Below are 25,046 nucleotides of genomic sequence, written 5' to 3'. Positions count from 1 at the left end.
AATAAAACGCAGGGGATAATGGAGAAGAGCCAGTGGGATCTGAAACATATCCGTCTACATTCGGGAAGGCTCACCAGGCTGGATGACTTTGTTGTCCAGTATCAAATCAGTCACACAGCGCTGCTGAAGGAGTACGAAGACTCAAAAAGAATGCTTCAAAGAAAGGTTTGCAAAATGACTGGCTGATGTCCATCAATGCTTTGCCGTTTCAAAATGGAACATTAAAAAAAAGTCTTCTTGATGTGGTGGCATATTGAGGTGCCCCACGTTGTGATGTTATAGCTTGGTTGCACCTGTGTGTCTTACTGGACATTTTTGTGTGTTTTGGTTTATTGTAAATTAAGGAAAATGTTGTCACAGCATTTCACTTGTAATTCCTAAACAATGTTCAATGACTCATATTTTTGGTTCAGAAATTTAGAGTGGACAAAGAAAAATGGAAGGAACGTCGCCAAAAAAAGAAGAGGAGATATGTAACAGTACTCCGCAAGCCATTTCCTTTCAGGAGATCTTCAAAGATGGTATAAAATGTTGCGCAAATTTATCGTTCATATATAAAGACCAATATTTTGCATAACATTTTTTGTATTTCTTGTACACGATATTTATATAGGTTGCTTCCTCTATGGCCCCGAGTTCCCCTGTGCAGACTGGTAGAGTTGAGGATGTTACCTTGGAAACTCCAGAATTCCAGGTAGGATTGACAACTGCTAACATAAAGGATTCATCAAAGTAATAGTAATGCCTTCTTTTTCCATAGAAGATCCTTTCCATGACACAGTAATCAGTCATGGACACGTGTATGAAGGGCAAATCTTATTTATTTACATGTTGATATTCATGTTCAACTCATTCGATGTGAATATCCAGGATTTTGGTTGACTAGTTGTAACCTTAACTGACACACCCCCACTCCCCTCCCTCCAGAATTCCTAGGTAACAACCTAATATACATATCTTCCACTTCCAGCATTTGACTGCTCTCCGGCTTTTAAAGGTAGAACGGTAGAAGCCTGGGACTCCTAGTGTTAAGTGGGAGGCACCAAAATTCAAAATGAATGCAGTGATTACATGGTAAATTTTGGGAATAACTAAATAAATAAATATTTTTTCCTCAGTAGAAACTGAATGGGAAAAAGCATTCGGGAACATAGTTAGAGTATGGGAAAATTAACTTTGCAAGTGTTGCCATTACAGCTTTGAGTTTATATAGTTACCAGTGCTCAAGGGTGGCTGTAGCTCAGGTGGTAGAGCAGGTCATCTACTGATTTGAAGGTTGCTGGTTTGATTACTGGCTTCTCCTAGTCTGCATACCAAAAATCCAAGATACTAACCATAAATTGCTCTCCAGTGCATCCATCGATTGTGTGTGAATGTTACTTAGAACACACTTAGAAAAATCTGCTTGGGTGAATGCACAAGTTGTGTAAATCGCTTTGAGTGCTCAGAAGAGTAGAAAAGCGCTGTTACACCCCGGCCTAGGCAACCGGAGTGCAACACGAAAAAAGTAAAAATAAAGGAAAAAAAAAAAACACACACAAAAACCCCCCACTAAAGCTCACCACCAAAATCCCGAAACGAAAGTATCGACAAATCTATTTACAACAAACTATTTATTTACAACAAAACACCAAACTATTTACAACACGGGGGAGATCGCGACCATGACCAACTGACACACAGGGCTTAAATACATAGGAACAATCAGGGAATGGACCACAGGAGAGAAACACAGCTGGGGCAAATTAGACCTGACGAGACAAGGAAACGTAAACTGAACACACTAAGATAACAGACCTTCAAAGTAAAACAGGAAACGCATGACAGTCACGCAAAAACAAAACACTGACAACACCGGAACGTAACATTTCCCCCCACCCAAAAATCAAACATGTAACCCTAAGTGAAATGTTTGATCAAAAGCGGATGAAGGCTGGTGGAGGCTGGAGCGGTCCCCCGGACCCTCCAGCAGGCGACGAAGGCTGGAGCGGTACCCCGGACCCTCCAGCGAAGGCAGACGAAGGCTGGAGCGGTGCCTCGGACCCTCCAGCAAAGACAAACGAAGGCTGAAGCGGTGCCTCGGACCCTCCAGCGAAGACGGATGAAGTCTGGAGCGGTCCCACGGACCCTCCAGCGAAGACAAACGAAGGCTGAAACAAAGGCAGACGAAGCTGATGGAGGCTGGAGCGGTCCCACTGACCCTCCAGCAGACGACGAAGGCTGGAGCGGTCCCTCGGACCCTCCAGCGAAGGCGGATGAAGGCTGGAGCGGTCCCACGGACCCTCCAGCGACGACAAAGGCTGGGGCGGTCCCACGGACCCTCCCCCCAGCGAAGGCGGATGAAGGCAGACGAAGCTGATGGAGGCTGGAGCGGTCCCACGGACCCTCCAGCAGACGACGAAGGCTGGTGCGGTCCCCCGGACCCTCCAGCAGAGGCGGATGAAGGCTGGAGCGGTCCCTCGGACGCTCCAGCGAAAGCGGATGAGCAGCTCACTAGCTGCACACACGGACACGGACTTGGGTAGGGGGAAACCGGGGTGTAACATATGGGGGCTCGTCCGGGATCGCTGGAGGGTCCGAAGGAGGGACAGCTTCGGCCTTCTGTCTTCGCTGGAGGGTCCGAGGACCGCTTCAGTCTCCGTCTGTCTTCGCTGGAGGATCCGAGGGACCGCTCCGGCCTTCTGCAGCTGGTGGGCTGCGTGTCCGTGTGTGCAGCTGGTGGGCTGCGTGTCCGTGTGTGCAGCTGGTGGGCTGCGTGTCCGCGTGTGCAGCTAGTGAGCTGCTCATCCGCCTCTGCTGGAGGGTCCGGGGGACCGCACCAGCCTTCGTCGTCTGCTGGAGGGTCCGTGGGACCGCTCCAGCCTCCATCAGCTTCGTCTGCTTTCATCCGCCTTCGCTGGGGGGAGGGTCCGTGGGACCGCCCCAGCCTTTGTCGTCGCTGGAGGGTCCGTGGGACCGCGCCAGCCTTCATCCGCCTTCGCTGGAGGGTCCGAGGGACCGCTCCAGCCTCCATCAGCTTCGTCTGCCTTCGTCTTCAGCCTTCGTTTGTCTGAATCAAACTTTTCACTTGGGGTTACATGTTTGATTTTTGGGTAGGGGGAAATGTTACGTTTCGGTGTGTCAGTGTTTTGTTTTTGCATGACTTATGTATTTCCTGCTTTACTTTGAAAGTCTGTGTTATCTTAGTGTGTTCAGGTTACATTTTCCCTGTCTCGTCAGTTCTAATTTGCCCCAGCTGTGTTTCCCTCCTGTGGTCCATTCCCTAATTGCTCCCTCTATGTATTTAAACCCTGTGTTTCAGTGTGTCATGGTCGCGATCTTCCCCCCGTTGTAAATAGTTTGGCGCCTTGTGTTTGGTGATGTAAATAAATGTCGTATCTTGCTTTAAATGTCGTTTTGGGATTATTTTTGTGGAAGCCCGTATCAGTTTTTTCTCGTGTGTTTTTGCCTTATTTTTATTTTCCTGCGTTGCACCCCGGTTGCCTAGGCCGGGGTGTAACAGCGCTTTATAAGAACCAGTTCATTTACCATTCAAGACTTGGAGTGATACATTTTGAATGAATTTTCCAAAGACATATTGTTAATAACAGTCCATAAACCTTTGTTAGAAATAACAAAATCATGTCCAATAGCTGGTAAGATCGTATGTTAAGTGTGTTTTTCTTTAATGAGGAGGTCCTGTCTTTGTGGAAGAAAAGAGACACAGAGGTTGTGGTTTCTGTGCTTCCCTCAACAAACCATGGTACGTCCATAATTATCCGCCACAGTGATTTGCGAACCCTTCGACCACACCTGTGGCTAACAGGCGAGGTATATCAATGATTAATTTAAGCACTCATAACCACAATAATTCGACTGTGTAATGTAATTCAATTAAAAGGACATTATCATGTAATTATTTATCATTAACACAATTTAAATTATATAAATTACATAGCTTTGTGTTTATGAAAATTCTTTACGTAGGTAATTGAAGGGCTTTTTCATTGTCTGGCAAAAAAGGAGCAAAAGGGGATCTACATTATGAACCATTACACAGCGGGCTTGATTTTCTTTGGTGATCGGACACAGCTTTCTCGCCAAAGCTTGCGGAACGTAAGATGACTGTCCAATGTCCATATAATTATGTTCAAATACATTTAGAAAGAATTACTGATTGAATGCTAATAGAATTCCACAAACTGTAAGAAATACATAAATGTTTTCTGACAGGTAAACTTTGATCAGTAGCAGGCCATTGTCACGTTTGTTAACATTAAAAATGTACACTGGAAGTTTCTGGTAAGCAACAAGATTATAACTTTAAAGCCTGTGTATTTTTTTAATGACGATATATTAATATTGTTTTAATGATTTATCTTTGCTACAATTCATCAATGCAGTGAATCACACTGTTTATCTCCTTGATCCTGCCCCAAGTTCATCAGAGGAGGAAGACTCTAAACTCGCTGCACGTAAATTCAGGTACTTAGGCTTCAACACATTTTGTTATATGCAAATAGGCTTTACAAGTTAGTTTACTACAACTGCATTTTTGTAGAAGCTTTTTGTACCTGGCCCCACAATGCGTGTTTCTCTGTTGGCATCCTCTTGGCCAGGTCTCATTTGCAAAATAAATCAGTACGGTTATTATAAAAATTATCAGGTGAACAAATTATTAAGACAATAATTCTGATGGCAAAAGAGCCAAACGAGACAGGCCAAAAAATAAATAAATAAAAAATAAATAAAATTCTCTTTAATTCTGTAAAATATCTTTTTTTTTAAATTAGGAAATATGACATATACCAAATTGTATTCTGCTTTGTAATAATGTGCAGTGATTACTTAAAAATGAGGAGAACCCGCCACGCAAAAACAGAATGGGTCGACATTAAATGGAAGGGAGGTGTCTTGACCCATCCAGTGCAGAAGGATGGCTTCAGCTGTGGAGTATTAGTGGTGATGGTAAGTAATGATAATATACATTTGTATATAATTTCTTACTTGTTTGCCATGCCATCATGCCATGGTCAGAAGAATATCCACATCCATAACAGTAGCTGTAATAGATATGAATACATCTTAATTCTAAATTTCACAGTATACTGCACAAATTAAGTATATGGTTAATACTTTGGTGCCCTAAGTCATGCAGATTTTGTGACATACTCTTTTTAGGATTTGCAAATATTAAGGCTGCACAGCGATTGCAGATAGTACTTATACTTTAAAGAGAGCAAGTCACCGTAGGGAATTATTTCCTGTGTCATAATGGTGCATTATCAGTAATCTCATTCTCTCACTGAGCACGCTCTGGTGAATGGCTAGCACATCATGATGCAGGTGGTATGTATTGTCCAGCATTGTGGTTAACTTGGAAAACATCCACATCTCTGACAGCACCTTACGAGACTGTAGGGCCACCCTGTGGACTCACTTTATTGATTCTCTGTGGCACTAGCATAACACAGGTTGCGACTCTCCACAACATTTTTATAGAATGTACTGAGTATTGCCCAACAGATGTTAAAAGAAGTCAGCTGCCCACACATTGGAAGCAGACTATATCTAATAACTAGTAACTAGAGATGTTCCCTATTTCAGTTATTCATCAGCTTAAAAGAATATACATGGCTCTGGCCCTTACTGTAGAGTGGAGTGTTATTTTTAACCCTGTCCATTTTGTTCTCTATGTTTACAAGGTATATCACATAGTTATTCATCCACGATGTCCATTTCAACAACTGAGTGTTAGAAGTTACCTGGTGTTCATAAAGACTTAAATCTATTTATTGCTCTTTGTTTTTCATACTGTTTATGCAAGATTATAAACATCAGAAATTTTATATTGAGCAGAATTGTGTTTTTTTTTTTCACAATTAAAATTTTGAGTATTTCTCGGTAGATGTCACGGGCAGTGATGAAAGTATTTCCAGATTTTCCCGTCATGAAATTAAAAACATCAAAAGAGAAAATGGCAGAGTAAAGAAAATTGATGGCTGTGGAGATACTACAAGCATCAGGTTGGTTTGGGGGTGAATAAGAGAGAAAATGTGTGTGTGTGTGTATATGTATTTTGAATGTATATGTGTGCGTGTGTAGATTGAAATGTATTATTCTGTTAGTAGTATTATTATAGTGCACAATGGCACTTTATGCTGTGGTCTAATCGATAGAAATTTTTAAGTACACAGTTTAACATATGCATGAATTGGCCTTCAATTAAAAATGTCTATCTAATGTGTTTTGATCCTGTATTTTAGTTTTTGACACTAACAGCAACTGTGCCATGTGTTCGCTGACCAAGCCACATGGATCAGGACCTTCAATGATGAACTGGGTGAGTTGGAGGGTATTTGAATTTCTCAAAAATGTGTAAAAGTCTTTGAGTATAAATGGGGTTTTTTTTTTTGCTTTGTCTGTTTAATTTTAAATAGATACAATGTGACAACTGTCAAAGATGGTACCATGAACAGTGCCTTGACATGACCAACAATGACTTTAAAAAAGCAAAGGAAGAAGCGTGGAATTGTCTCCTGTGCTGTTAAACCACAGACTTATTGGATGCTTGTGTCAAAATATTTGAAGACGTAGTCTGTTGTCTCCACCAAAGTGATAATTTGAGCAACATAATACGGTGAAACGTTTTCATACATATTTCATTCACATTTCCGTGATGTTGTCATTTACCTTTAAAGCACCTTTAATGTTATCATGACTGCACCTTTTGGAATTTACAATTTACTCTCCTTGTATTGAGCTGTTTTCTGGGTTTTGTTTTCCAAGATAAACAGATTTACCTATGTTACTTTTATGAAAATAGTTATATTTCATAACATTACAAATACAAAGAAAAGATTGTGTCATTAATATGTAAAGACAAGAAATCCACTTCAGTAAATTTTAATAAATAAAATCAGAATGACTTTATATTGATATGGTATCACTGTGGGGCTGTATACTGTTGGTCTAAAGTGGAATTACCCTGTGGAAACAGGAATTTTCCATTTTAGAGCATTTTGAAATCACTGAAAGGTAGGTCAATTATGGACAATTTGAAAACTCTTTTATTTTGGAAGGCATAATCAGAATGACTTGATATTGATATGGTATCACTGTGGGGCTGTATACTGTTGATCTAAGGTAGAATCACCCTGTGGAAACAGGAATCTTCCATTTTAGAGCATTTTGAAATCAATGAAAGTTAGGTCAATTATGGACAATTTGAAAGGGCTTTTGTTTTTGAAAGCAAAATCAGAATGACTTGATATTGATATGGTATCACTGTGGGGTTGTATACTGTTGATCTAAAGTGGAATTACCCTGTCGAAACAAGAATTTTTCATTTTAGAGCATCGGTCACTCAGGCACAGCTGGCTGCCGGCGGAGCTCACGGGCGCGTCACTGCAACTCCCCCTGGCTTCTGCTCCGCGGCTGCTGAGTGAGCCCTCATCTGGGACTGTCCTCAGCTCTTTCCGGGACAGTGGCGCGGCTGCCCCTCTGTTGGTCTTCCTTGGTCTCTTGCGTTCTGGGGGCCTCTGGATGTCTGGAGTTTTGATCTCCTCCATACCTGCTTCATGCCCTGGAGGACGGGGCTGTGGCCCCCCCCACACCCTCTAGCAGATCATTACATGAAGGAACCTTTTAAAAAACAAAAAACAAGCGCGTCCATGCTCACAGGTGTACACACGGGTGATCACACCCACAAACTACACCCTTTTTGGCTCCTACCTCAAAGCACACTGTGTTCTGTTGATCTTATGTGCTGCACAATAATGTTTAACATTTAGTATTTACTGTCATATTCCCATATATCATTGTGATGTTGTTTATTCTATTACTCTTGTTCTCTTCTGCTTGCTTTCTTTTTTCTTTCTCAGCAGGTGATCCAGGTGATTGATATATGCATTTTTTTTTCTTTCTCTGCCCGTTCTGTTGGTTTTTGTCTTTTGCCCTTCTCCCCCGTCCCTCTTCTCAGCTGTTTCTCTTTCCCTCTTTCTTTCTCCCCTTCTTTCCTCCATTCAAGTCTGTCCCGTATTCAGTAAGTGAAAATAAAATAAACAATAAAAGGTGAATCAAATGGACCATTACGGCAAGGCTGGGATGGTCAGTTTGGTAAAGTAAATCCGTTGGGCATCTTTCTTTGCCTTTAGACAACAATTCTGATGAAAAAGAGCCAAACGGGACAGGCAAAAAAAAAAAAAAAAAAAAAGGAAATACGACTTTTGCTTTTAAGAGCATTATGAAGTCATTGAAAGAGTAGTTCAAAAATGAAGATTCACAGGGCTTTTACTTTGAAATCCAAAATAAGATGGCCTTGATAGTGACAGGGCACAATTAGGGTACAAGGCTGTGTCATATAGATCGTTCATTAGAGTTTGTAAAATAAAAAAAAGCCTAAATTATATGTTATTATGTTCTTAACATATCTGTTAATTCACTCGAAGTTGGCTTTTATTTTGAAATCCGGTTTCCACATCCATTCCCGTAATACTTTGAATACGCAAAAACAAACTGGAGGCTGGCTTGACTGCAAGTCTCGAATTGGAGGCTGGCTTGACACCAGTAATGCAGCCTGACTCAATCCTAGATGTTCAGCACACAGAGACACAGAGGTGCCATTTAAAGTTTAGTGTTAACCTGAGTCACTGATCATTTGCAGTATTACAGAGTCTGGCAGTCTTTGCATGATGCACACTACACTGTACGTTTCTAGCTGACTCTCAGGTGTGACAGGTGTGCCAGCAGGAAAGAGTAATAATAACCTGCATCCTGAGGTTTGTCATGCAGGATTAAAGGAGCCAGGCTTTGTTCACACAGCTAGGATTGTATTTTACACTGACCCTGGGTGAGTGTAAGTATCATACAGTTTAAACGAAGCACTGAAACTTGCACATATTTATTACAGATGCACTGAAGCTAATCGAGATATTTGCTGTCAGTCTGTGGCTGCGATTAAACACTTTACTGAAAACTTTATTAACTAGTAACTTCATCAGTCATGACAGAAGCTAATATTTCTGTGCTAACATCGTTTAAACAGTAACAGCTTTCCTCTAATATAAGCTAACGTTTACACCGTAACTTTAAGCTAGCACCATAAAGACGGTAAAACACGTAATAACATCTACAAATGCATCTTAAAGCTGTTATATTAGCACTCGGTGTATTACTAACATAACCACATTAACATTACTGACACTCGCTGACTTTTAATAGTCATTCTATAAATGCTGTCCGTTTAAATGGTTTTACCTGTACACACTGCATATCCACCGGATTCCAGCCAGAGTGGATTCTGGAGTCTTCCACGCTCCTGTTAGTGATCCTCCATCTGGATGGATGAGAACAACCTTCTGAACAATCTAGCAGGAGATGGCCCATATCTATGGGACTGATTTGTGCTAATAACGCCGATTGTATGGACTGATAACAGCCGAAGCGGGTGATTAAAGTCACCCAGTAGCTAGCTGTGCCATTACCCAGCATACATCACTCCCTCCGTAAATGCAATAAACGATACAAAAGTATTGTTCTACCTGTTTTTCAGGTAGTTGTTTACATTATATAATTTGTTGTGTTCTGTATACGTCACTACAATGTGATTTGGAAAATGTCTAAATATACCGACAACAGGCACTTCCGTGGCAATCTCTTCAATCGGAGGACCCTTCACGTCAATTCCCGACGCGAGGGGGGTACCCTGCGCGTCCATAAGTGCAGCAGAGGGAGCCTGACCATGCGTCACACGTTTGACGAGTTGGGAGTGAGAACCTGTTGTTCATCCACATGTAAACGGCGTTTTGAATCACCGAAAACTGAGATTTTTTTAAAACTCCTTTTTTGCGTTTACGTGTAGACGAGGAATACAGAGTTGGTCACGCAACGTCAAAGATATGTGCCTTTTTTTCACGTCACGTGCGCGCATTATTTTTTACATGAGATGAATTGCAGAATGGCAGATAGAGACAAAATACTGTTAATCTGACTATCTGCAGGTTTTACACGCTTACATACACACATGCAGTTGCTGTCCCTCCATTTACAAAGGCAGAGGCGTCACGGTGTGATTATCTTCCCTTTGGTTTCACCTGCACAAGTGCCGAGGTAGGTATTGATAGCAATGTTGAATATTATTACACAGGAAAAAACAACTACATGTAAAATATGCTTCACCATATTTTCTAGTCTTTGGCTTAGAATGAAGTTGATTTGGACATATATTCAGCGATGCTTCATCTCCTGCTTTGCGTTTCTGTGGGTGCGCCCAATTTCTGTGGGCACAAAGTGTTAAGTGTGAAACAGGGCAGATCTGTCGTGGTCCTGAGTCATTGACCCAGTGTTTTGAGTTTGTTGGTATTATTTTCCAGTTTCTGCTGTTTTGTATTTGTTCTTAGGGTTTGAGTTGTGTGTTTAGTGTTTCTATTGTCCCTACCTGTGTCTTTCCTCTGTGTTCTGTTCGTGTCCCCAAGTTGGTATTGTGAAACAGCCTGTGAGTTTCCTGTTTTACTTTGTAGGTTTGTGTCTCGTTATGCCCATTAGTTCCAGCTGTGTCCCCTCCTGTCTGCCTGTGCTCCTCGTCGCATCGTCTGTGTTACACTCACCTCTTCCAGGCTCGCACGCTCACTCCTCTTCAGCCACTCACCCTCACACCGTTACACTCTCATGCCAATCCAGCAACAGGCAATCCACACAGGGTCAGGGACGCGTCCAGGAAATCTAGGTACAGGAAAGAACAGGTCAGGAACTGTAATGAACAGTACTGAGAATCAACTCAATGATTTAGCACAAACTGAGAAGACTCAACAAATCACCAACCTGTGGCCTAGAGTGTCCTGGTGCCACGTGCACTTATGGACACTCTTATGTTCGAACATGGTGTTCGTTATGGCCAAGCTGTGGTTTGCACAGAAGTTCAATAACAAAACACCACTCGGGTTCAGGTCCTGGGGTCCATTCCTCCCAATCGCGCCCCTCCAGGTTTCAATGTTGTTGCCCACATGAGCATTTAAGTCTCCCAGTAGGACCCTCCAGTGTCCCACCCAGGGACTCCAAGAAGGCTGGGTACTCTGAACCCCAACCCGGAGGCACAGATAACAAACCCTCTCATCCACTGGGAGAAACCCCAACATACAGGCAGCAAGCTGAAGGGACACCAGGATACCCACCCCAGGCCGCCGCCTCTCACCAGGGGCAACTCCAGACTGAGACAGAGTCCAGCCCCTCTCCAGGAGGCTGGTTCCAGAGCCCAAGCTGTGTGTTGAGGTGAGCCTGACTATATCTAACCGGTTCCTCTCAACCTCACGCACTAACTCAGCCTCCTTCCCCACCAGAGAGGTGACATTCAATGTCCCAATTGCCAGTCTTGGGGTTTGGTTCGCTCCTGGACGGCGCTCACAATGCACCCAACACACATTAGTTGGTATCAAATGAGCACAACTGATCATTAATCCCACTCCATGGTCCTTAGGGTGGCACAGTTGCTTCACTCTCTCCTCTTATTCCATTAGAAAGCATTCTGTATGTCCCTAATATAACTGAGAACTTCAATAAAATCTCTGAATCTAACAATATAAAAATGGCACCGAGTCTATGTCTGCATTTGTGTGACATTAATGTTCCACTTTAAGTTGGAGGTTTTGACTCCCACTTTTAACTCCTTCTCTTAATGTGGACGATCATACAGCTGGCTTCTTGAAAGGGGGGTGGGTGGGGGGCACACTACAGCCAAACTACACAACAGGACAAATGAAAAGAACAATCACAACTTCTCCTGTATCAGTGTGTTGCAGTGATTGTTTAGTTTTACTATCACTCAGTGTTTCTCATCAAAGGCAGTGCAACTGTCTGTGACACTGTGGCACTCTGTCAAGATTGTTGCACATTTGTGTCTCCTTTATAAAGTCAAACAGGATTTTGAATTGTCTGACATTTGCACGGGAATCTGGAGGAGGGAGACGGGCCTTCTTCAGTTTCCTAAGAAACTGTAGTAACTCTAACTCTACTCTAAGAGAGAGATCCACTAATGCCTCGCACCAACACAAACTGGGTTCTGGAGTCAAAGAGCTGTTAGTGTTTACAAATCGAGCGCAGCGACAGGATTGTGTGTCAGAGACAGAATCTCAAAGATTTTTGTGACCCTGATGAAGACCCAATTCTGGACATTCAAACTGTGTTATTAGTGTTTTTAACATCTACAGATCATTATCCAGATATTTAATACAAATAAGCATGTCTTATTTTTGTGTTTTATACATTTGAACTCACATCTCCTGTGTTTAGAAAACAGCAGAACTTTTGTAATTGGCCCAAAAAACGAACCATGTCTGTAAGCGCTGTTTTGAGCCTTTTAGCAAATCTTGCCCTAAACAGCCTGTTGCTGTTACAAAACAGAGGAAACATAGTGGAGTCTAATTGTTGCACCGTGGAGCTCAGCTGAACTCAGTTCTGGGAGTTGAAATCAACAGAAAGTGTTTCATTTGACACTGAAACAGTTTCTTTTCCATCCATGAAGGAAGCTTTTGTATTTCACTCAGCAAAATATACAGTCTGGACTGCACAACATTTCAGACTGCATGTGATCTGTGCACAAAAACATCGAGCTTCATGGACACACGCAGGCCCTGCTCCACTTCCTGCTGTTGCCATGGCTTTGCTCTCGTCTTGCATTCAGTCTAATTACAGCTTCTTATTCAAACTCTGCACGTCACTAATTCCTGGTCTCTCCTTGTTGAATACTTTTTATCTTCAGCTGTCCTTGAAATCATTGAAAATCATACAGTTATGTCCAGTGTTGGTCAAGTTACTTGAAAAAAGTAATCAGTAAGTAATTACTGATTACTTCCCCAAAAAAGTAATCCCGTTACTTTACTGATTACTTATTTTCAAAGTAATTAATTACTTAGTTACTTAGTTACTTTTTAAAAACACGATTTACAACCTGAGTAGGTGATAAAGTGATAGATCTCTCAGCCCAATTCTACTTTTTCTACATAATCCATCATACAAAATGCAATCAAATCGAAAAGTCCCTTTTTAAAACTTGTTTTATTAGTTTTAATCTTTTAACTTTATGCATCAAGCAAAAATGTAATTATATGCAACATTCTCTGATTGGAAGAAATTTGTTTAATATTTAAACCTATTTTCTGCACATTCCAGCACATAATTTTTTTTGTGTGTGTGTTTACACTCAGTCTTTCAAATAGATGCAAGTAAAACACAGCAGAAAATAAATAAAGTCAAAGACTAGCGGTCCTTTTGCTCTATTTTCACCTGTAAAGCAGGAGCAGGGTAGGCGGAGGTTTACCCTGGTGCAGGTGTGCTGCAGCGGTCAGTGGAAGGATATGGCAGCTCTGTGAATTTCCCATTACGTCGTTGCGCACTCGGTGCTTGCTCGGAAGTTTAGGGGTTTTTTCGCTGTAAAAAGAAGTTTTCTTCCCACGCACAACGGACACTAATGTTTTTGTCACTCTTTATGGAATCAAACTCAAAGTAAGGTCAGTACTTCCACGCTTTAAACGCTGCACGCTCATACTCTCTCCCGCACTCGATATGTGATCCATTGTTGATCTGCACACAGCTGTTGTCACAAACGTTGCACTTGCTTACGTCACTGTCATGAGACATTCTCGCAAAAAAAATCACGGTTTTAGTAACGCAGTAACGCAGCGTTCCTACGGGAAAGTAACGGTAATCTAATTACCGTTTTTGCAATAGTAATCCCTTACTTTACTCGTTACTCGAAAAAAGTAATCGGATTACAGTAACGCGTTACTGCCCATCTCTGGTTATGTCTATAAGACTTTGGACAGAAACAACTTTCTCTAACTTTGGTTCTGTAAATTACAACAATGAATTTGAAATGATACAACTCAGATGTAGTTTCAGCTTTAATTCAGTGGGTTGCATTAAAATGTGAGGAACTAAAGCATTTTTTAGAATTATCCTATGGAGCACCGGGACGAAGGAAAGACGGGTGGACTTCCTGGTGGAGCTTGCAAGAGAGTTGGCTCACTCTCATGTAGCTGGGAAGAAGGCAAGAAAAGAACAGTTGCTTTGGACACAACCCTCCACACCGAGCCCTGGAAAAAGAGCCATGTGTCAGGTCAAACACAAATGCAAGAACAATCATGCCACTGTGCGATGTGTTCACTGCTACAGATACACATGTGGTAAATGCAGACTACAGATACCATGGCAGTGCCAGGATTGTGAGTGATTGCTGAAAATGTTGAAATGTACTCACTCGCTTTTTATTATTATTTGTAAATATGTGTACAAATGGTTGGTTTTTTTGTACTGTTTTTATCAATAAATCTCAGCAACAAAGGAAATACACCCAGTGTTGGGTAAGTTACTTTAAAATAGTAACTTAGTTACATTACTAGTTACTTCTCTCAAAAGTAACTCAGTTACTTCAAGTTACTCGTTACTTTCAGAGTAACTAGGGAAAGTAACTTTGGTTTTACTCAGAATTCTCTTGTTAATGTGTTGCTTCCATAACTTTGCCAGTCTTCTAGCTTGCTTACTTGCCACAAGTGCACTGTGCCACCTACCAATAGAAAGGAAAAGATAATGTGCATATTTCCATGAGAGAAATCCCACGCCTGGACCGTCATTGACTGCTGCCATGATTCTAGCCTACGTCACAGCGTCATGTGCGCCTTTTCCAACACAAAAACTGCAGTCATGGTGCTTTCGATTGTACTCAGAACTCAGAAATTCTGCCTTCTGAATAGGAAGATGTAGGTAACACCAGACTGCAGATGAGCTGCATACAGGGCTGGACTGGGACAGAAAATTGGCCCGGGCATTTTGACTAGAGACCGGCCCACCATTATAGGAAAAATCATAAAGCCTTTGAATGAAAATAAACACTGTTGTGACAGTGATGTACACTGTTCTGATGGTATATATGCATCAATCTATCAATCGTTTGTTGTAAGACTCAGATAATTATTTATTAAAAGCTAGACATTTTAAATGAGAATAAGAAAGAAAAGTATTTCTTTGTGCCCCCCTTTAATGCCCTACATGCCCCCCTGGCAACACTTTGCTAGATCTGCACCTGCACAGTTACCAGCTGTCAGCTACCTAAAAAAGGATCCTGGTGTTATTTGTCTCTCAGAAACAGTTCATAACTTCCCTTCAACTCATTCATGTCACCTAAAAGGTAAACCTGTTTCTCCATCACCTGTTCAGCTCTGATGATCCAGTAAGGACATCTCCTGGTTTCATCTTCATGTTTCCCTCTCACCAGATAACCAAACCGATATCATGACCAGCAGGTTTACAGCTGTGGCTCCAGCAAACATCAGCTGATACTAGAAATTAATATTAAATAAATTCTAACAACAGCTGATCAAGCTTAAACATGCTGCTGTTATTTACCGCGACATCCGGTTTCCTCTTTCGGCGCAAAGTGAGCGATAAACAAACAAGAGAGCCGATCAGCTGATCATTGATCAGTTTTCATGATTGAAGTAGAAACGGGAGAGGGAGGGGGGAGAATGAAAGAAGAAGAGGCAGCTGTGCAGCAAAGACACAGAATAACTCCAGCTTTGTGCCTTTTTCATTGTAGCTGAATTACGGGACAAACTGTTCCTTTTCACCTCAATAAGAAATGCGTAATATTTTCTCTGAATACCAGATGAGACGGTTGGCAACTCTAATAACTTATGAACAAAATAAGGTTCAACATCATTAACTTCATAGCACCCACCCAGCTGTATAGAAACTCTGTCATGCTAGCTAGCACGCAGTACGGAAAAAGTCAGAATAACGAAAATAAACTCCACCTAAACTTGGTTCCTATCTGACCCAGAGAGACTGCAGGTCATAACTTCTTACCTGAAGTTCAGTTCACACTTGGACCGGCGGCCGCCTCGGGTCTCTTTTCCTTCTGCGTCCCTTTTCCTTCATCCACCTGCTGGCCTCCACCACTTGCTAATGTTACTGAATCTGTGGAAGCTCCGCGACAGCCACCACACGAAGTAACGAGTAACGACCCTATCTAAATCCCAGTAACGAGTAACGCGTTCCTGATTTTGGCATAATAACTAGTTACCGTGCTCGTTACCACAATAATAACGTAGTTACTGTAACGCGTTACTTAATAACGCGTTAGTCCCAACACTGAATACACCCATGTGTGTTGATTTCTCCCTAAGATGGCAAACTGAAACACAAGTTTCCTTGTGGCTCAGGAAACTAACCACTCCAAGTTGGTGACTTTTGGAGATTTATTTTCCTGGATGATTGAGAATGCATCAAGACGAACACAAAACGAAGTTCACCGCTTTTAGCAGCTCCCCCCCAGACAAACAAAGAGGCAGTTGGCAGTTAGAAATCAGCAATCATTCACATACCCCCACTCCCCTCCAGAATTCTCAGGTAACAACCTAATTAGTGTGAATGCTTGAAAAGCATTCACAGTATTGTTATTCTAATCTTTATTATTATTATTATTATATATTCCGTACGTTTTTTGGCATCTCACTCCTTCAAAACCGTTCAACTTAGAAAAACCATTCAAACACCGTTAGATTCCTATTCTTTTGGACAACACTGCTTCTATTTTTCATATTTTTAACATTTATATTTTTAATTTTATTCAACTTTATTCAACAAAAATTTATAATGTATTTCAATGGGGAGACCCTTCAAATCCTCATTCAACTTACTCATTTTTAAACTCTTACTACTTCCACATACATTGACATAGAGCCACCATTCAAACTTTAAAACGAAGACAAGACATTCAACTATTCAACTTGTATTTATCTTTTCAATATCTATTATACTTTTTCTTCAGTTCCAGTTTAAGTTTCATGATGTTTTTTCACCCGTTTCAGAGTTTATAATGGGTGTGTATGGGACGGAATGTTGGGGCTAGAGTGAGGCAGCTCAACTGCTAGAGTGAGAGGAGCGAAAAAATTAATCTTAAAATCTTTTTTAAAACTGCTGCTGTGTCCGCAGCGTTTGCTCTACAGGTATGATTTTACCCTCAAAACGTAGCCATGGCTGTCCTCTTTCATCCAATGTGTTTACTATTGTACTAGGTGTTATGGTTCTTTCATAAATGTCACCAATGCACAGCCTCCTCCCTCCAACTCTTCCATAGACTCTAATGTTAAAATGGCTCAGAAGGTTCGTTTGAAAATCAGAAGAGCATGGTGTCTTTCCACTGTCACCACGTCCATATAATAAGCTCCACAGGCATGAAAACTGAGAATTAGGTAGACTAGACATTGCTGTCGCTCACGGTGAAAGAATTTTGTCAATACGACTTTTACTTTTCATTTGGGAGCGATTTGTTTCGGCCTGACTTTTCTGTTCATTTTAAGCAGCAAAAGTGAGGCGCATGTCTGTGTACGTGTGTATGGAGCCATTGGGTGCGGTCACTATAGCAACCAGGCTCACACCTGCCTGCTTAACGAGCTCTGCCTGCCACTGTACCAAGATTCATCTTAAGCACTTCTCTTTCAACTGCTGCTGTGTCCACAGTGTTACAGCCATCATTTTACCCTCAAATTGTCGCCATTATTGTTCTCTTTCCAACACCGTATCTTTCAAAGCTCAGGCATTTAAACTTTTTAAACTGTGTGGATCAAAGTGGAGGCATCACATTTGAGTCATTCAGTGATTCAAAGAATATGACCTTTTAATATTCATTCAGATGTTTTCTGACTCTAAATGTTCTTTTCTCATTTCTTAGGGTTTTCTAATTTACATTTAAAACATTTTCAGTTTTTTTCCAACTCCTCCTTCTGTGTAACCTTCAGCTTTTAGCAGTTCAGCACCTTTGTTTTCAGGTTAAATTCGTTTTTTTTTTGTTTTGTTTTTTATCTCATTCAATATTTTTAACTCAAAATTCAGCAATTAATTCATTTCAGTGCATACATTCAGATTCAAGCATTCACACTGCAGTTTCTTCAGAAAATGCACTTTCTAGTTTACATATGAATGACTAGCCAATTTAGCTTCCACTTGGCTGAAGCTAAAGCCTAGCTAAAAGCCTACCAGCCATTTGGCAACTCAGCCCATCACACGTCCACGTCTCTCCTTGTTTCGTCTTTTATTATGAAAGGGTTGTGTTTCCATGTTCAGTGTGTTTCATGTTGCTTCCCCTGTGGTGTCAGGTTCATTTGTGTCAGCTGTGTTTCCACTTCCCTCCTTTCTCTTCTGTGTATTTAAGTCCGCTGTCTTCCTCTGGGCAGTGTTGGTGCGTTTTCCTCCGTTCACGTTATTCCGGGTTTCAGGTTATCTCCTGATTCTGTTTAGGTCCATGTTCATGTTCATGTTTTTTCATCAGAGTTTCTCGCATGCACCTCCTCGGATTCATGTTCATGTTTTTCTTGTCATAGTTGTCATAGTCATACCGAGTTATTCCCAGGATAGGTTTTAGTTTTAGTTTGCGCCCCTGTTTGCTGGGCCTTGTTTTGTGTTCGTGTTTTTCAACCTAATAAATGGTTTGTTTTTTGTTAAGATTCAGTTCCATCTCTCCCTTGTCTGCTTCCGGGTTCATATTGCAATCACATCAGCCACAGTGACAATAAACTTATTTTGTTTTTTAACTTTCTTTATTTTTTCAACAATATTATGTATATATAAACATTTTGCATCTTACAATATAAAGCCTGGATCCTGCACATATTGCACTTTGAACTTGAACTGTGTTGTCTGTTTATTGGAGATTGTACTACTTGAATTCATTATCCTGGTGATATAACACATTAATTCTCCATTTGGAATCAATATAGTATATAATACAGTATCTGTCTATCCATCTATATAGCTATTGAATTGAACTGGAGTGAATGGAAGAGAATTAAATAATGGATTTCATGTTCATGTTTATCTATGTTGTAACAGTGACGACTTGAGACATCTGTTTGGCCGTATATGAAGAGAATTAAATAAAATTTAAATAAAAATGATATTAACTGTATTTATACATTTTATATTTTTGGATGAGACACTGTCAGTGTGCTGTTATATAACTCAGGTATTTTTAAGGCCTGACTGGTGGCATTGGTGCCCATTGCTTTACTGTGCTGTTGGATGTGTATGTGGGCTATCCCTTGTACCTGACATTTGATTGGGCATCACTGTGTTGCTATGGCATGATCCTGGTAGTTGTTGTTAATAAAACAATAACAAATTCAAATTCAAACATTGCTGCATTCTTCTGTCACTGAGGATTCCAAACCTGCACTCAGTCTCCTCATTACTTTGGTATTGAACAGACAAACTTTGGAGCTCCTGCAAACTTTATTAACAAACTGCAAATATTTTACACAAATCTGCGACTGACAACAAGCACAGAGACTTCAAACAATCACTGAAGTAAGGACTGAAAGATTTACTTTTAAACAATAATGATTAAGACCTTTTTCGTAAGGTTGTTTTCCCTTGATTGCCAGCTGTTACTGTTTTTATCTTCATATCTTTCATATTTGTCCACCTAAACAATGCTTTAATGATACAGTTTGAGAAGTTTGATATGAATTTATCCAACTGACTTGAAAATGAAACTGACAACTGTCCTGTAATCTTACACAGAGAAACCAAATCCTGCGTCTTTGCCTTGACAGACGCCTAAAATGGCTCGAGCTGTGGTAAGTTACCCTTCACTGTGTCTGTTTCTAAACATTAAATCATGTGAATTTTTAAAGAAAAATCCAACAACAACAATAATAATATGTAACAGAGCAAAACGTCAGATGACTTAAATGTTCCTCTGCAACGCAAAGTCAAAGTCTGCCTCCTCCACAGGCAAAGGAGAAGCTCCCACGCTCATCCAGTGCAGACCGTTGTGCTCTGGACAATGAAGTTCCCGCTTTCATGTTCCGACCTATCAGCGCACCTGCATGTGAGCTCCTAAGTCCACCACCTGCTGATGCCAGCTTTCAGTCGAAGGACACAGACAAGATCATGCATCCAGATTTGAAAAACGATCGTTCATCCCTGGATGATGAAGTGACATTTTTCATGTGTCCTACTGATGTTCCTCTGCCTCCGAGACCTCCACCCACTGCAGAGTTAGGTCTCTGCAGAAAGCGCAGATATTCTACTGCTTTTTCTGTTAATGATGAAGAGGAACATTTGATGCCCAAACGCATGAGGCTGATGAGTTGGGATGTACCAGTTTCTTCAAATCCTCCACCTGCTGATGCCAGCTTTCATGCAAAGGACACAGACAAGATCATGCATCCAGATTTGAAAAACGATCGTTCATCCCTGGATGATGACGTGACGTTTTTCATGTGTCCTAGCGATGTTCCTCTGCCTCCGAGACCTCCACCCACTGCAGAGGTAGGTCTCTGCAGAAAGCGCAGGTATTCTACTGCTTTTTCTGTTAATGATGAAGAGGAACATTTGATGCCCAAACGCATGAGGCTGATGAGTTGGGATGTCTCTAAGTCTCCAGCTGCTGAGAAGGAGTATGTTTGCTTTACGTGTCCTGAAGACAAGAGGTCTGAGTTACCTCTCAGCTCCCTCCAAGGCCATCCACCATCACAGGTCAATAATAATGACACTGACCAGTGTACCATTCTGCTGCCTCCTGAAATCCCAGTACCTCCAAGTCCTGCCCCTGTTGGAGTTCTAGAAACTGTTGATTTTCCTTTTGTTGATAATTAAATACATGTTTGTGATAATAAATACATTTTTGAGCAAATACATGTTGAGATGATTTGGTTGATTATGATGGTTATAATTCTCCAAACAGTATTATTCCTAATAAGATCTTTACTTTTTATACTTATTTTCTCCATGACCTATTTCGATGTCTATTTTGAAGATCCACTCATATCATGACAGTATGCTTATTCTCAGTAGAGTGTATAGCCACATGTGAACAAATAATAAATTAAAGTCACTCATTAACAACTTACCACATACGCCGGAGCTGAATTCAAGATGTAAGCAGACGTTTCACAGATATCTTGGTTGTCTTTCCATTTCCTACACTAACAGTATCCTGAGAATTGGCTTATAGAGCTGATATAAAGGTGAAATTTGATGACTTAATCGAAGCATCATCAGCTTAAATGCAAATGAATCCACTGTACTTGAGGTAACCTAACACTGACCATGAACGCCACAATCACTGTGCGCCAGTCCAACACAGTGCTTTACTGTGAACTCACCACAGTGCTGCAAACTAAAGTGTTTATCTTCCAGTCCAATCCAATCCATCTTTATTGAGAAAGCACTTTAAAAAACCCAGGACAAAACCAAAGTGCTGTACAGTAAATGAGTTAAGAACAATAGAATAAAACATAACAGTAAAAAAATAAAACACATAATACATAAAAAATGTAAACAGCCCTATATTTCAAAACAAGATAAAACAGCAAAAATAAACTAAAAAACTCAAACTAAAAACCAACATCTTACAAGGTGTCAAAGGTCAGGGTGAAGAGATGAGTTTTCAGGAGTGATTTAAGAACAGGCAGAGAAGAAGCCTGTCTAATCTCTAAAGGCAGATCGTGTCACAGTTTCAGAGATGCTGCAGCAAAAGCACGATGTCCTCTAAGTTTACGCTCAGTCCTGGGAACATTCAGGAACAGCTGATCAGCTGACCTGAGACAGCGGGTGGGTTTATAAGACTGTGGCAGCTCAGAGAGTTAAGATGCAGCTAGGTCATGGAGAGCTTTAAGAGACATTAATACCAAAAAGCTGCTAACATGATGTTGTATTTTATTTACATGTCTGTTTTAGCACTTTAACATTTGCATCTGTCTAACTGGCTAACCATGCAAGACTATTGTAAGCATTGCTCTGTAATAGTGCGACATTTTGGACCCCAGGAGGTCCTTCTGTATCTGCACGATGTTTGACCTGCAGTCTTTATAGCCGCCTATGTATATTCTTTTAAACCTTTTTATTGTTTTTAAATGATAGTTACGGACCAAATGTTAAACTATATAGTTGAATATATAGTTAAAGTGTTTCTCTAGATACAGAGAAAGGTTTTACATCAAAAGGTCCTCTGTCTGCATATAAAACAGAAGCTTTCATGCAGATGCACTTCCTGTTTAGAGACTTTGAGGTTTAGGTAGTGACGGGGGTGATTTACTGAGCGTGTAAGTTTTCCTCCTGTCAACACACTCTACAATGCCGCCCACATGCCACTCCTGTCCAGTCTTGAAAGCAAAACATGTATGTATAGTATAAAATGGTGAAATGCTGATTTCCATGTTTCAATTGAATCACTTGATTGTAATCAATTGATTGCAGAGACTTTTGTCAAGACCCTATAGAATCAGAAGTCCCGTGAACATGCACTAATAAAAGCTGCAGTTGTAATAGGGGATAAAGTGGTGTGCACAATGTGTGTTTGGATAAGATGTCAGTAATGCATTCACATTAAAATCACAGGGTTTCTTTCTTTTTCTTATTTTTCTTACATATCATGTAAAAAAACACTCCTGCAGCATTTTTTCTCTGCCACAGATTTAGGAGAGGAAGAGTCCAGCATTTCAACACTTATGCAAATGTTAGTTTATTTGATAGGTGCATCAGTAGTAATTATTTAAATTAGAGTTTTCAGCAGTGTTGTTTTATTTACAGCAAAGTGCCTGCAAAGTGTAAAAACTAATTAACTGATGATACTAGACCCTTAAAAGAGATAAACACCACTAGTCAAGTCATAATGGCTACTTACAAATACATAACCACGCAACACAACCCACACAGTGATCTAATGCACAAAAACAAAGGAGACTTAAACTGGCTGAATCAATTACTGTAAAGAAAACATGGAGGAAGGCTTCCTGTGGTGTCTGGCTGCAGTATAGGTCATAAACCTGCCTCCTGCATTACAGCAGACAGGTCAGGGGTCAAATGAAAAGCAAAATGTTTACCTCAGATAAGGGATGCACCGATACCACTTTTTTGGAAACGAGTACGAGTACTTGCATTTCAGTACTCGCCGATACCGAGTACTTAATAAAAACATGATTTAAATTTACAGGTAACAGCTTTAGTCCTATAATTTAACAACAAACAAACAAGGGACTGGTTTGGAATTAAGAACATTTATTTAAAATAAAAGCATGTTGTATGCAACATATTACAGAATAAATAATTATAAAAAAAATGTAAACAGTGACAGTGCAACTCAAGTATTTTTCAGTTTATTTTAAACTCTGCCGCTTTGGACAACACAAGGGGCATTAATAAACATCTTTGCCATTTAGTGCACAATATGTGAATAAACTAACAACATCCACTGACATAGAACTGTGGCAGTCAGTGCAACTGAGGTAGGTATTAACATCAAGTCTAAGATGACTCACTAAATGGAGAGAAACAGTGAGTGGCAGGGTTTTTTTAAGAAAAGTAGCTTTTCTGCATCATCAGCAGTCAGACTGTTTCTGTTTTCATCTATAATGTGTGACACTGAGCTAAAAAGCCTTTCACTGTCCACACTGCTACATGGGGCTGAGAGCTATTTACAGGCTATTTTAGCCAAAGTGGGGAACCTGATTTTGTTGACACCCCAGTACTTCAGAGGACTGTCTTCACGAGGGCTTGGGGCCTCTCCGAGGTATGTGTCGAGCTCAATGGCAGCACCTGCTGCCAGCGGCAGCCTGGGCCTTGAGGAACAGTTTAGCAGGAGGTTCTGCAGCTTCTGCCCGACTCCCCTCTGCCTCACCTCTAGAAGCTCCTGCTTCAGGTGCAGCTTGGCCTCTGGAGCAGTGTTGTTGGAGAAGAAGCGATCTTTATACCTGCACAAAATTCATAAATGTATTAATATGTGGAAAAATAGGACTGATGTCATGTAATACGTGCTGTTCCAGCGTGTCTGTATGTCCTGCTGCAGTCTCTTTATTGGCTGGTTGAGCTGTCCCTGAATGTCCTCGAGGCGGGAGTAGGCTAAGGCGTTTAAAATGTTTAAAATGCCCAACTATTTTCCGTCCCACTGCTTTAGCATCAGCTATGCTCCTCTGTGCTAATAAGCGTGGGTAAATAAGCGTGGGCAAACTCTTTGTACTCGTTGTCGTGTTGGGATTTTAGGTGCTTGATTAAATTACTTGTGTTAAATGCGCTACCTTTAGAGCCTCCTCTGGACAATTTCGATGAGCACAATTTGCAGTCCGCCTTTGTTTTCGTGTCTTCGTTCACTTTGAAATAGTTCCACACGGCTGACTTGTCTCGCCTCGCTTTCTCCCAGCTCTGAGATGCAGCCGGGGCCTGGGGGCAGGCACTCGGCGCCTGTGATTAACCCCTTACATGCCGCTCAAACATAGACAGGTCTCAGACCGTGGTATCAGTCCTCGGTATCGGGGAACTTTTAACGAGTACTTTAGAAAATGTGGTATCGAGGCCGATACCAGATACCGGTAAATTGGACTGAACTGGCCAGTTAAATACACGAGGGGATAAGAATAGAAAATAAAATATCTAAAAACAAAGAATGAAAACCAACTATTAATTTAATACTTAAGTCTGTGAAGGTTCTCAGTCATCCAGGTCATCGTAGTCTAAGGAGCTTGGAAAGAAAAGCGTCTGGACTTCTTGAGTTGCTTGAAGACGTTTCACCTCTCATCCGAGAAGCTTCTTCAGTTCTAAGGGTCAATGGTGGGGAGTCCCAGACTTAAAACCAGTGGGAGTTTCCCCCCAAAGAGGGACAAAGGACCCCCTGATGATCCTCTACCTAATCACACGAGCCAAGATGTGAAAGCGGATGTGGGTCCTAATCAGCCAGGGTTTCGGGTGAGCTCATTGTGAAACCTGGCCCCACCTTATCATGTGATTTCCTGAGGTCAGATGGCCCAGGATGTAAATGGTCTGAGATCCCTTCCCAGACGCCTTAACGTCCAGTGAAAACAACACATCATTTTCTCTCCAGTTACCCTCAGCAGTCCAACAGACCTCCAGCACCAGTAAAACTTTAACCAGAAATTGTTTATGGGACATGTGTCGTTATTTATGTTTGTGGAAATGTGCATTAAAATTAAAATAAAGATGCTGGTGTCTGACGTTACTGACTTCCCAATTGTGTGGCTTCTGGGGTGGCCTTCACAATTCAATTTTCAATTCAATTTTAT

The 25,046-nt window shown here is 41.0% G+C and overlaps 1 protein-coding gene and 1 pseudogene across 1 annotated transcript in view; one reads left to right on the top strand and one right to left on the bottom strand.

Moving 5' to 3' along the window:
• LOC146548244 (NACHT, LRR and PYD domains-containing protein 12-like) overlaps nucleotides 1–25,046 on the bottom strand; it is a 115,082-nt gene that overhangs the window by 53,595 nt on the left and 36,441 nt on the right. The window lies entirely within an intron of this gene.
• Nucleotides 19–5,984, top strand: LOC146548245 (uncharacterized; annotated as a pseudogene).

Source organism: Mchenga conophoros, linkage group LG23, assembly GCF_057382185.1.
Source record: "Mchenga conophoros isolate Kocher_MC1m ecotype Shallow Benthic linkage group LG23, M_conophoros_male_GT1.1, whole genome shotgun sequence".
NCBI lineage: Eukaryota > Metazoa > Chordata > Actinopteri > Cichliformes > Cichlidae > Mchenga > Mchenga conophoros.
Note: the sequence above shows the minus strand (reverse complement) of the source record. Positions and strands in the feature narration are given on the sequence as shown.